The sequence below is a fragment of the Fistularia commersonii genome, chromosome 24 (genome assembly GCF_037954325.1).
Source record: "Fistularia commersonii isolate RoL2024-O1a breed Wild chromosome 24, RoL_Fcom_v1.0, whole genome shotgun sequence".
NCBI classification, from domain to species: Eukaryota; Metazoa; Chordata; class Actinopteri; order Syngnathiformes; family Fistulariidae; genus Fistularia; species Fistularia commersonii.
In genome coordinates, this window is record NC_141307.1 from 9,912,339 (window position 1) to 9,925,956 (window position 13,618).

Here is a 13,618-nt window from a genome sequence, read left to right on the forward strand (position 1 = left end):
CTCACTGTAGAGTAGGGATTTGACTATTGAGATAATGACAGGAAAGGCTTGAGAGTTGGCTGACATGATGCACAGAAGGAAGGTTCGGGGGAGTGAGATGATGCCTGAAGAATGGAGAAGTGTAATGATGCCCATTTTTAAGAATAAGAGATGTGTTGAATGGTGGATGGCAGCCTACTGCTCATGGCCCAACCCATGATGGGTTAATTGCAGAGAACGAATTTCCCCATGAGGGATTACTAAAGGATTTATTATTGTGCTGCTTTCGGATGCAATTTCATGTCCGAGGGAAGTAGTGGGACTGGTGCTGGTCTGCACATGGAACAAGAAGAGAAGAAAGGAGTGGAAAATTAACTTTGGACATACACAACTTCCGAAGGATATGTGTCTGTGTTCTTGCCGGTTTTCTCCGGATGCATTTGACGCATTTAGCTAACCAAAGCTGCCGAGAGAGCTCACGGTTGCTGCTAGTTTCAAACAGAACCGAAAGTGGAACATTGAGAAAGCCCCACCAAGAAAGGCCACAGGCAGGAGATGCAAGATGTTCTCCTTTTTACATTACATTACATTAGGCAGACGATTTTATCCAAAGCGACTTACAATAGAGGACAAAGGGACTGCAAATAACACTTGCAAATACACGAAGCACAGGAAATACACAGACCAGTAAGCTTGGGTTAGTGAGTTTTTTTTTGTTTTTTTTTTACAAAGACATACACAAACGTACACACACACACACACACACTGCATACCCTAACTTGGTACCTAACCTGATCTGGGGCATCAGCGCAGTAAAAAGTCCTGAAAGAGAAAAGTTTTTACCTGTTTCTTGAAGGTTGAGAGAGATGACGCTAGTCTTGTTGCTTCTGGAAGTTTGTTCCACCGCTGAGGTAGTAGAACTGGGAACAGTTTTGCCTGAGATCGCTTAGAGCGAGCAAAAGGTACTGCTAGTAGGTTTGTATTAGAGGAACGCAGCTCTCTGCCAGGAACATAAGGTCTTATCATTTCGTTCAGATATGCTGGACCTGTTCCTGAGGTGGTTTTGAATGCCAGGGTCAGGGCCTTGTGCTTGATCCTGGCAGCTACTGGTAGCCGGTGCAACTGGATGAACAGAGGTGTAACATGAGCCCTTTTGGGTTGAGTGAATACCAACCGTGCTGCAGCATTCTGTACCATCTGCAGTGGTTTTATTGCACAAGCAGGTCGTCCAGCTAGGAGGGAATTGCAGTAGTCCAGGCGGTAGATGACCATGGCCTGAACCAATAGCTGTGCCGACTGTTGGGTCAGGTGGGGTCTCATTTTCTGAATGTTGTACAGCACAAATCTGCAGGTCCGGGCAATTGAAGTAATATGGTTGGAGAATGACAGCTGATCGTCGATCATGTTTTTTGCAACTTTGTTAGGGGCCACTGTGGTAGGGCCCAACTTGAGGCTGATGTTGTGATGAATTGTCTCTTTAGCTGGGATCACTAGAAGTTCAGTCTTGGACAAGTTCAACTGTAGGTGGTGTTCTCTCATCCATGATGACAGTTTGGAGAGGCAGGCTGTGATGCGAGTCGAAACCGTGGCATCATCTGGGTGGAAGGACAAGTGCAGCTGAGGGGGTAAACAACCCACTACTGCAGAAGTAGCATCTGATGACAAAAGACCAAGTACCAGGTAGCGGTCACAGCGGTCCGTAAAGCTACAGTGAACCACAAATAACAGAAAGTGGGGATCTTTACAACAGATACTCTCTCTCTCTGTTAGCATAGCAATGCAGTTGCCCCACACAGACCAACAACTTTTGCAGACTCTTGCCTCTTCGCATCTTTGTTCGTCTGTATTTTGACTTCTGTCTGCAGCGTCATTCTCCTCACTCACGCCTCGCTCTGGTTTAAATGGGAACGACTGCACGGATGATATATTTTTGCACCGTAGGGTAAAATCAATGGGGCTGAGCCCAGTTCAACCTCATAACGTCACTACCGATACGGCATTGCAACATGAACAACAATAGCAGCGACAAGTGAAATGTTTTTAACAATTTTATACCGGATATGATATGTTGAGAGATTTTGTTATTGTATTATGAGGCCGAGAAGGTTCAGTCATGTATAGAGGAGGGATAGTGAATATATTGTCAGAAGGATACTGCCGTTGGAACTGCCAGAGAGGAGGTCTCGAGGAAGACCAAAGAGACGATTTATGCATGTAGTGACAGAGGACATGACATGACGGTCAGCAAACTAGAAGAATTTGAAAAAACATCCATCCATCTTCTACTGCTTATACGGAGTCAGGTCGCAGGGGCAGCGGAGTCCCAGACTTCCTTCTCCCCGGCCACTTGGGGAGGGGAGCAATGTAGATCGACCGGTAAATTGAGAGCTTCCCCTTTTGGCCCAGCTTCTTATCCTAGACATTAAATCAGAGTCTGCATCATTGCAGACACCGCACCGATCCACCTGTCGATCTCCAACTCCATCCTTCACTCACTTGTGAACAAGACCCGATACACTTAGCTTCTCTGCTTGAGGCAGTACCTCTTCCCAGACCTGGAGTGGGGACACCACCTGGGGACAACCTTGTTCTTGGATTTGGAGGGGCTGAGGTCGTGGGAGGTCCTCATCCCAGCCGCCTCACATTTCACTGCCAACTGTTCCGGTGAGAGCTGGTAATCACCATGAGATGGAGCCAACGGAACCACATCATCAGCAAAAAAGCCGAGACCAAATTCTGAGGACACCCTGGCTGTGAAATTTCCCTTGCCTGGACACGGGTCACCGGGGACCCTCACTGGAGCCAGCAGGCGCCATAGAGCCCCGTCCCTGGGCCTGCACCCATGGGGCTCGGCCTGGAATGTCGATGCCGGTTCCCCCTCCGTTGGGTTCACCACCCGTAAGCAGGGCCGAGGGGGTCGGGTGCAATGTGAGCTGGGTGGTGGCTGGAGTGGGGGACCTTGGTGGTCTGATCTGTGGCTGCAGAAGCTGACTCAAGGAACATGAAATTTGAACACCAAATTCAAAAAAATGAAGCAGTCTGAGCCTGTGTGAAAAGTTAAGGGTTTTGAAATGGTTTCCTATGTATTCAAACATCACATTCCGAATCAATACCCTTTGTGTTTACCTATCAAAGTCTTAAAAGAAATAACCAAACATTAACAGTTAAAAATTCAGAAATTACGGTCTGCTTGGGTGCCTATTTTGTTGCTTTTTTTTGAGGATATAATATATCTAATAAAAAGTAAGCACACACACACACACGCAGGCACACTCACATACACACACATGCATATGCACATGTACAGGCACACACAAAAAGGGCCCAGAAACATGTATGTGAAATGTATGTAAACACATACACTATTATTACTGTGCAGTCGAAGCCAAGTGCTTGTCCCGGCCCCTCGGGCCACTCAGGAAGGTGTTACTAGGCAACAAGGTCTGATCGGAATAAGGGGTGCTGTCAGGGTAATTTAATGTGTATACTTGGGGAAATGAAGGGGTATGTGTTTGAAATGGTCTGTAATCAGAAATACTCACTTGTGCTCTTTTGTAAGAAATATACCTTAAAATATTATACATAAGTAGGCGTTTTGGAAATGTATAACTTTTTTTTTTTTTTTTAAACGCTAACTGCTTGTCCCCATTTGAACCAACACATTTGGGATCACAAGTTTTGCAGAAGTTAAAAGATTCCATCTGAAATTGCATAGTTGCCAGTTCATTCCACTGGATGGCGTCATATACCAATCAGCATTTCACAAAATCCTGTGGTAGCCTACAATATCTCAATACTGCAAGGAATATTGTATTGAAGTACTTGAGAACATGGCGCCCTCTATGGCAGATGTGTATATTCACTCCGCAGCTACATGCCGGCTTTTTTTTCCAGTTAGAGCAGACTCCTGCACTTCAAGGACAACTTTCTCTACAATGTGCAAAGGCCTGCACTATTTTACAGTTGGCAGATGCTTTTGGATATCGCCGACCAACAAACACAGTTGGAATTTACAGGTTTAATATAACCAGAGCTACAGATCATCTCCTGCCACGACCACCACCCTCAGGACAGTCTTAATGCATCGAGCCTGAGCAGACAGGCCGGCCCAAGAACGGTGCCTCAGAGACTGCGAAGCAGCCGTGGCAATTGGGCTTGGCTACATGCTAGGCTAAAAGCCCAAGCTAACCTTGCTGGAGGCGAGGTAACGCGTGGTCCCTGCGGATCAAACTGGACGCGCTGAGGACGTGAGTCACAACCCGGTGTGAAATTAAGGAGTGCTGTGCCATGATAATCGCTGAGACCTGGCTCCCGGACTAAGTCCTGGAATCCAGTGTTAAGCTGCAGACCCACTCCGTACACTGAAGGGACCAGACTGCAGCCTTCATTAAGGCTAAAGGAGGGGGGAGGTGTGTGTGTGTGTTTATGACCAACGCGTGGTGTGGAGTTTGTGGACTTTAAGCGAGCACTGTTCGCCAGACATGGAGTTTTTGCCATCCCTATTATCTTATGAGGGAATTCATTGCCGTATTTCTAGCTGCTGTTTACATCCCGCCGCAGGCTAACTCCGTGTACAGGGCTGCGCCCGGCCCCCACTTTGGACAATCAGACCACATCTCTCTGTTTCAGTACCCCGCATACAGACAGAGACTGAAACAGACAAATGCTGTAACCACATAAATCTAACCCTGGACCCTGGTATCAGAGGGCATTCCCGCAAGACTGCTTTTCTACAAGCGACTGGGATGTGTTCAAGGCTCCAGCCACTCAGACGGGCTCTTCTGTCAGCGTACAGGAGTATGCTGAGTATGTGACTGGGTACATCAGCACTCATCTTGACAACATCATGCCCACCGTATGAGTTAGAGAGTTCTCCAACCAGAAGCCTTGGCTGAACAATCAGGAACGCTACATACTGCATGCTCACTTACCATTGTGAGCAGCACGGGGGCGCCACAGGGGACGGTCCTGTCTCCCTTCCTGTTCACGCTCTACACCTCAGACTTCAGGTTCTCCTCGCAGTCCTGCCACCTGCAGAAATTCTCAGATGACTTTGCCGTCGTGGGCTGCATCAACGGAGGCCAGGAGGAGGAGTACAGGAGCGTGGTGGACAGGTTTTGTGGAGTGGTGTGGACTGACCCACCTGTAGCTCAGTGTGTCTAAGACAAAGGAGCTGGTGGTGGATTCCAGGAAACAAAGGACCCGCCTGAATCCGGTCACCATCAGGGGTACTGAAGTGGACATTGTGGACACCTATAAATACCTGGGTGTCCACTTGGACAATAAACTGGACTGGACCTTTAACACCAATGCCATCTTCAAGAAGTGTCAGAGCTGTCTGTTCTTCCTCAGGAGGCTCAGATCTTTCAACGTCTGCAGGACCATGCTGCAAATGTTTTACCACTCGGTGGTGTCCAGCGCCATCTTCTACGCTGTTGTGTGCTGGGGCAGCAGGCTCAAGACAGCTGACACCAACAGACTCAACAAGCTCATCAGGAGAGCTGGATCTGTCCTGGGAGTGGAGCAGGAGTCTGTTGTGCAGGTGTCAGAGAGGAGGATGCTGAGGAAGCTCCTCAGCATCATGGACAACATCCATCACCCCCTGCATGCCACATCCTGTCAGAGCTCTTTCAGTCGTACATTGATACCACCAAGGAGCTCCGCTGAACGCAACAGGAAGTCTTTCCCACCTGAGACTATCAGACTTTTTAATTCCTCTTCCCTCAGCCGCAGGGAATCTTCAATCTTTGTAGTTACTGCTAACAGTTAAGACAATTCATATTTCATTATATTTCTTATTCTTCCTCCTTTCTACTATCATCTATTACTGTTATGTTTTTTACTTGAAACTCTGGCACAACAATTCCCTTCGGGATTAATAAAGTTGTTCTCATCTCTCTCATCTCACTTTCACGTGTTTATTTCCGGCAATAAGATAGAGTACAAAGCTGCTAAATACGGACTGAGGAAGGCCATCAGAACAGCCAAGAGGCAGTACAGAGAGAAGCTTGATGGCTTCTACCCTGGGCAGATGTGGTAAAACCTGCAGCCCATCACCGGCTACAAGTCAACCACCAGCATCAGCATCTCCGCACACAGCCTGCAAGACGACCTCAACATCTTTTATGCCCGCTTTGAGAACCCAAGCCACAACACTGAAGTGAGTCCCACACACAATGAGACCTCCAAACCCCACCTCACTCCTCCTCTCTCCCAACAGTATCATCGGACCAGGTACGCCAAGCGCTGAGATCGACCAACATGGACAACATCCCGGGGCAACATCAGAGCTTGTGCCAATAAGCTGGCTGATGTTCTTACCACCATCTTCGACCTCAGCCGGAGCATCACCCTCACCTGCTTCAAGAACGCAACCATTGTCCCCCTCCCCAGGTGGAGCCACCCACATGCCTGAATGACTACAGGCCAGTAGCACTCAATATGATCATCAGGAAGTGTTTCAAGAGAGTAGTGCTGGCCAACATCCAGAACAACATCCTGGAAAGCCTAGACCCCCTGCAATCTGCATTGAAGCCCTACAGGTCCACCTCAAACGCCACAGCCACCACCCTCCACTGCGCCCTCTTCCACCTGGAAAACAAAGACTACATCAGGATGCTCTTTGTGGACTACAGCTCCACATTCAACATGGTCGTACCCCACAAACTAACAACAAAATGTCCACCCTTGGCCTCCACCCAACCCTCTTTGACTGGCTCCTGGACTTCTGACAGGCAGGATAGGTAATAGGATCTCAGCCGGCATAATCACGAACGCAGGCGGCCGTTTGGTGAAGTGGTGTTAGGACAACAACCTCACCCTCAATACGGACAAGACCAAGGAGATGATAGTGGACATGTGGAAGGAGAGGAGACCTCATCAGCCATTGTTCCTCCAAGGTCTTGAGGGTGAGCAGTTTTAAATACCGGGGTGTCCACCTAAGTGAGGACCTCAACTGGTCCCTCAGTGCCACCCAGATGGTCAGGTGGGCTGCTGTACTTCCTGAGTAGGCTGAGGAGATTTGGCATGTCACCTAAGATCTTCAGCAACTTCTACAGCTGCCTTGTTGAGAGCATCCTGACCAGCTGCATCACCGTGTGGTACGGCAGCACCACTGCTTTGAACCGCAGACGCCTGCAGTGAGTTGTAAAGATGGCAGAGAGGATCACCAGAACCCCACTGCCTTCTCTGCAGAGCATCTACCACAGCAGAGTCCACAGAGGGCTGCCTCCAGTACCAAGGACCACGCCCACCCTCAACATGGACTGTTCACACTCCTACCCTCCAGCCAGAGGTACAGAAGTGTGACATGTAGAATGACACGACTGTAGAACACGTTCTACCTGCCATCAGACTCCTAAAACAGCTGACGATCATTCTTCTTTTCTACACTTTAAATGCAGCACTGCACATTGAACTAGTGCAATTTAAACTGTACTCACTATTGCACCTGAATATTATGAGTTGCACTGAATGTTTTACTTGCACTGCCAACACTGTTCATATTTATAATAATGTTTACACAACCCATGTATTGTCAGAACAAATCCGAATTCACTCGGGACAGCAAAATAAGACTTTCAATGTACAGGGAAACATGTTTCCACACTGTACATATGACAATAAACACTTTGAATCTTGAAGTACTTAAATTTTCCTCGGTTAGTTCAAATAAGAAGGCAGCTACAAACATACATGTTTATGCCATGGTTGGCATGCATATTTTCCAAAACAGTCACACCACATTCAATTACATAAAAATAAAAAAAAATCATCAATTCCAAAGGACAGAAGTACAATTTTGTATGAAGAAAAGACATACAAGTAGCAATCAAAGTCAGCCTTATAGTTAGTTTCTCCATATGTACTTGACATACAGAAGAATAGAAAAGACGTTTCTGACAATCCCATGGTGTCATGAAATTAACTATAGAATAATTATTGAGTACAAATTAGCAGAAAAGTGCACGGTTGCATTAAACGGTAAACATTAAACTATGAGGTATGAAGTATAAAGTGCACGCAGATACGGATGAAGCTGTTTTTTTTATGTGTGTATACAGCTTGGTGCAAAGACTGCAGTCTCAAAGCAGCACAGGTCAGTGTCTCCCTGAGCCAGTCCCAAGTCCAGATAAATGCAGAGGGTTTCGTCAGGAAGGGCATTTGGGGTCAAACTTTTGCACAACCAAACATGGGAATCACACCCAGTAATCTCGTACTGGATCGGCCCGGGTTAACAACGACGAGTTTGGAAGCAGAGAGGGAAGAGGAAAGGCAAGAGTCCGCGATTGGGAGTAGGGACTTTTATTATTGGGACTATGACAGGAAAAGGTAGAGAGTTGGTCGACATGATGTAGAAAAGGAAGGTGGATATACTGTGTGTCCAGGAGACCAGGTGGAAAGGTAGTAAGGCTAGAAACTTAGAAGCAAGCTTTAAGTTGTGCTGTCATGGTATTTACAGGAAGAGAAATGGAGTAGGAGTTATCTTGAAGGAGGAGTTTGTTAGGAATGTTATGGAGGTGAAAAGAATGTCAGATAGACTTATGATTTTGAAACTGGAAGAACTTCTGGAATGCGCTAGATGAAGCAATGCAGAATATCCCCATAGAATAATTGGGGCAGACTTCAATGGGCATGTTGGTGAAGGCAGTAGAGGGGATGAAGAAGTGATGGGCAGATTTGGTTTACAGGATAGGAACGCAGAGGGACAGATGGTGGTAGATTTTGCAAAAAGGATGGAAATGGCTGTAGTGAACACTTTTTTCCAGAAAAGACAAGAACATAGGGTAACTTATAAGAGTGGGGGTGGGAGCACGCAGGTAGACTACATCTTGTATAGACGAGGCAACCTGAAAGAGATCAGTGACTGCAAAATAACTGTAGGTGAGAGTGTAGCCAGACAGCATAGGATGGTGGTTCGTAGGATGACTCTGGTGACAAGGAAGGTGAAGCGGCCAAAGATAGCAAAGAGGACAAAGTGGTGGAAGCTGAAAAGGCAGGAGTGTTGTATGGTTTTAAGGGAGGAGTTCAGAAAGCCTCTGGTGGTCAGGGAGAGCTTCCAGATGACTGTATAACTACAGCTAATGCTATCAGGGACACAGGTAGGAGAGTGATTGGTATATAATTTGGAAGGGAAGTAGATTAGGACACTGATTTTGTACCAGTGTGCCGTGAGAGATCGTCAGGTGTGCCATTGGAAATTATCAGGGCCCACTGGCTTATAAGGCGCATCTTTCCCGAAGAAATGGAACGCCACTCGCTACGTCATCACGTCAATGTTAGAGTTAGTGCTGCGCGACACGTGACAGTGGCAGTTTGGGATCACAGCAAGACGAGCGAGTGACAGTGATGGAGAAGTTTCTGAGAAAGGAAAATGCAAATGCCGAACAGAGCCTTGGAAAAAATTCCGACCAAGATGAAGACCAAGACCAAGATAGTATGAGTGGTCTACAAAAGAAAAGACAATGAGCTCGAGGCAATACAGCGAAAGCTATCTTTCATTTGGATTCACTTTCACCGGGGATGCAACGCTGTGCTTGGTGTGTGGTGAGAAGCTATCCAATAGCGCCATTGTGCCAAGCAAGCTTAAACCCCATCGCCAAACCAAACACCCTTCTGTTCAAAACAAGCTGATGTACATACAAACAATGAGAACCTGGCCATTTTTTTGAGAAAAACCACAAAGGTAAAGCCCTCAAGAGCCCTCAAAGCTAGCTACCTTGTTGCTGAACTCGTAGCTAAATCAAAAAAGGTCCCACACTGTGGCAGAAACATTAATACCGCCAGCTTAAGCCATTGTAAATGAGATGCTCGGCCCTGACGCGGCCAAAGAGAAGTTCCTCTCTCGGACAACACAATTGCCCGACGTATTGATGACATGTCTGCGGATATCGAAACTGTTGTTTTAGAAAAGATGCGCATCAGTAAGAAATTTGCCTTGCAACTCGATCAGTCTATGGATATTTTTGGACATTGTCAGCTCTTGGCCAACGTGCGTTTTGTGGATGGAGAAGCCATTAGAGAAAACTTCCTATTTTGCAAGGCACTCAGCAGGAGAGGAAATATTTCCGGTCACGTCGGAATATCTTTACAAAGGCGGGCTAGCGTGGTAAAACTGCAGAGGTGTCTGCACTGATGGAGTCGCAGCCATGCTCGGGCGCATCAGAGGCTTCGTAAGTAGGGTCAAAGAAAAAAACCCAGATGTTATTGTTACACACTGTTTTTTTGCACCGTGGGGCCCTCGTTGCAAAGACCTTACCTGCAGATCTAGCTCCTGTGTTGGATGATGTTGTGCGCAAATTGAACTTTGTGGAGACGCGACCTTTGCGATGTCGCTTATTTGCGTCTTTGTGTAAGAAAATGGGAGTGGAACATGCAATTTTTATTTGATCCCCAAAGATGATGGCAACACTGCTGCAATGTGCGAGCTGATTGGCACACATCTGAAAACTCCCAAGGAGAATTTGTCATTTTATTTCTAGTCAGCCTTCACAGAACGCCGTGACTAGGTTAGGGAAAGGACATAACTTTAAAGGAGCAAGAGGAACTCATTGAACTGAAACCAGATTGTGCTTTTTAAAGCTAAAATTTGCTGATCTTCCTTTGGACAGTTTTTGGTTACCTGTTGCCAAGGAGTTCCCCATTCTGACCAACAAAGCTATTTTGACATTGCTCCTGTTTGAAGCACATATCTGCGTGAGCTGAGCTTCTCAAGCTTGACTACGATAAAAACTAAAAACAGAGGGCGACTGAGAACTGTTGAGCAAGAGATTCGTGTGTGTCTTTCTACCATTACTGCCAGGATATCCATTTTGTGTTCATCAAAACAGCCCAAGGTTTCACACTGAGTATAAATACTTTAAAAAACTATATCATTAACCATATGTATTATATGTACCGTATTAGTGTCATTTTGTATCATTTTGGTTGGTGGTGTGCCCCAGGATTTTGTAAATGTAAAAAATGTGCAGAGGCTCTGGTTTGCTCAGGTGATGACAGTTTTGGTGTGGGTTACATCATCAATGCATTTGTCAGTATAAGATGTAACAGTGTCTGTATACTCCTCAATATCGGTGTGGTTGTTGCAGGTGGCTGCCTGCTTGAAATTTCCCTGTCGGTCTTGTCGAAGGAGTCCTTGGTCTGAAAGCCAGCGCTAGCATAACAGTGGTCAGAGAGTCCAACGTGGGGTAGAGGGGAGGCCTTTTACGCTCCTTTGTGGGTGGATGAGATCAAGTCCAAGGTGCTGTCTCCTCTTGTTGGTTCTGGGAAGAGAGGCTGAGGTTAGGGTGATTAAAATCTCCAGCAAGGATTAGTTGTCTGGATGTGCTGTCTATTGCTCACTGATGGCCTGGTACAGATGGAGTTAAGTGTTTGTTAAGTGCTACATGCCTGTCACTGCTGTTGGAGATGGGAGGGATGTGAACGGCAACTAGCAGAATCACTCCTTCTGCAGGTAGAAAGGACAGCGCTTAATGAAAGGCAAAAGGTAAGTTTATGGGTGCAAAGTACAGTTACTGACAATGGGGTTGCAGAGTCAGCGGTGGGAGAACTCCGGCATCCATTGAGGTTCCAGCAGTGGATGAACCACTGGGCCATGGTGTCAGGAGAATTCCAGCGGCAGGTGAAAAGCCAGCCCTGGGAGGTGGTGTCAAGGGAACTAAGACATCCAAACTCCCTTGGGAATGGGCGGACAAGCGAAAGCGCTGGTATGACCCGATCTAAGAGGCATGGTTGGGACAGGCGAGTGGAGTTGACGTACACTAACAAGAAAGGCCCGGTTGGGTAAGTGGCGGCACAGCCAGGCGAGAGGCGCTGGCCTATACCAACAAGAGAAGGACAGGGGTTGCAGCCAAAAAGGCACGTCAAATAGAGGAACAAGAACAGGCGGTAGCACAGGAAACAGAGCAATCATTATAGACTTGAATTTTGGATTCTGTAGCCAGCTATATTGTACAACCAGGGCACTTTGAATGAGTCCAAGAATGTTCCTTGTTTGATTTGAAATTGGGGGAGTCTCTGTTTCATTTGCCTTTTCTTCCTGGATTCCAAAAAAACAGGCATTAGTTATCCGTAGATGTGTATTGCAGAGTCAATGGTTGTACCTCTCTCTGCGTGGCCCTGTGTTTGACCGATGACTGATCGATGGGTTACCCCACCTCCCATTCAATTTCAGATTCTTTACAACACTCCTGCAACACTGGATTTGATCAACTGGTGTTATTTTAATAACACAAAACTCAGTTTCTTCTGGCCCAAATTTGCTACCCCAAGCTTCTTGTTGATGTGCTATGGAACACCTGTCCAACCCAATCTCTCACATATCTAACCCTTTCTCGATCAGCAAGATAGGTGTTTTGAATAAATGCCATATCAGCTTGTTTAGATTTACAGATTTACTTCCTTCTTTATTGGAAATGGATGCACATACTTAGCCATAGACACTATGTTATATTTCACCGTAAATAGTGGAAAAAGAACCTCTGCTCTGCCTATTTCTGCTCTATCACAACCCCACTGTATGTGACCATCTTTTGCATGTAATACAATTGATTTTGTATATTAATGGAACCTGTTTGAGCTGGTAATCAGTATAAAACACACCTGTCCACAACCTCAAAGAGTTCATACTCCAAACTCCACTGTGGCCAAGACCAAAAAGCTGTCACCAGCTCCAGCACCGAAGGACACCAAAAACAAAATTGTAGACCTGCACCAGACTGGGAAGACTGAATGTACAATAGGTAAGCGGCTTGGTGAGAAGAAATCAACCGTGGGACCAATTATTAGAATATGGAAGACATACAATAGACCACTGATAATCTCTCTCGATCTGGGGCTCCACATAAGATCTCAAAATGATCACAAGAACAGTGAGCAAAAAATCCCAGAACCACATGGGGGGACCTGGTAAATGACCTACAGAGAGCCAGAACCAAAGTAACAAACGCTACCATCAGTAACACACTACGCCGCCAGTGACTCAAATCTCGCAGTGCCAGACATGTTCCCCTGCTTAAGCCAGCAAATGTCCAAGCCCATCTGAAGTTTGCTAGAGAGCATTTGGATGATCCAGAAGAGGATTGGGAGAATGTCCTATTGTCCGATGAAACCAAAATAGAACTTTTTGGTACAAACTCAACTTGTTTGGAGGAGTGAGTTGCATTCAAATAACACCAGACCTACTGTGAAGCATGGGGGTGGAAACATTTGGGGCTGTTTTTCTGCAAAGGGACCAGGACGACTGATTCATATAAAGGAGAGAATAAATGCGACCACGTATCGTGAGATTTTGAGTGAAAAGCTTTTTATCTAGATGCAGCAGGATTTTGATATAAGTCAGAGAAGCAGCAGTGGGTAATTCCAACTGTCTACCACTTTTTCAACTTGCATATCCTGTCAATATAATTTGAACTTTCTCAATTTGCACACCAGATAGTGTACTATTATGTTTATCATTTATTGTTTCAGGAAATATGTTAGGAAATACATTTCCTGACGTGACCATATGTTTCCTGACATGACCAAAAAACACTTGGAATTTTGAATCCTAAAATACATAACAAGGAAAAGAAAAAAAGCCTAACACTTGTCACTCAGTCTTGCACAGCCTGTGTGTGATAGGCAGATAATTTTCAATGTG

The 13,618-nt window shown here is 46.1% G+C and overlaps 1 pseudogene; it reads left to right on the forward strand.

Annotated features, from left to right (window-relative positions):
- Nucleotides 1–11,572: 11,572 nt before the first annotated feature.
- Nucleotides 11,573–13,134, forward strand: LOC147220457 (uncharacterized; annotated as a pseudogene).
- The last annotated feature ends 484 nt before the right edge of the window (nt 13,135–13,618 follow it).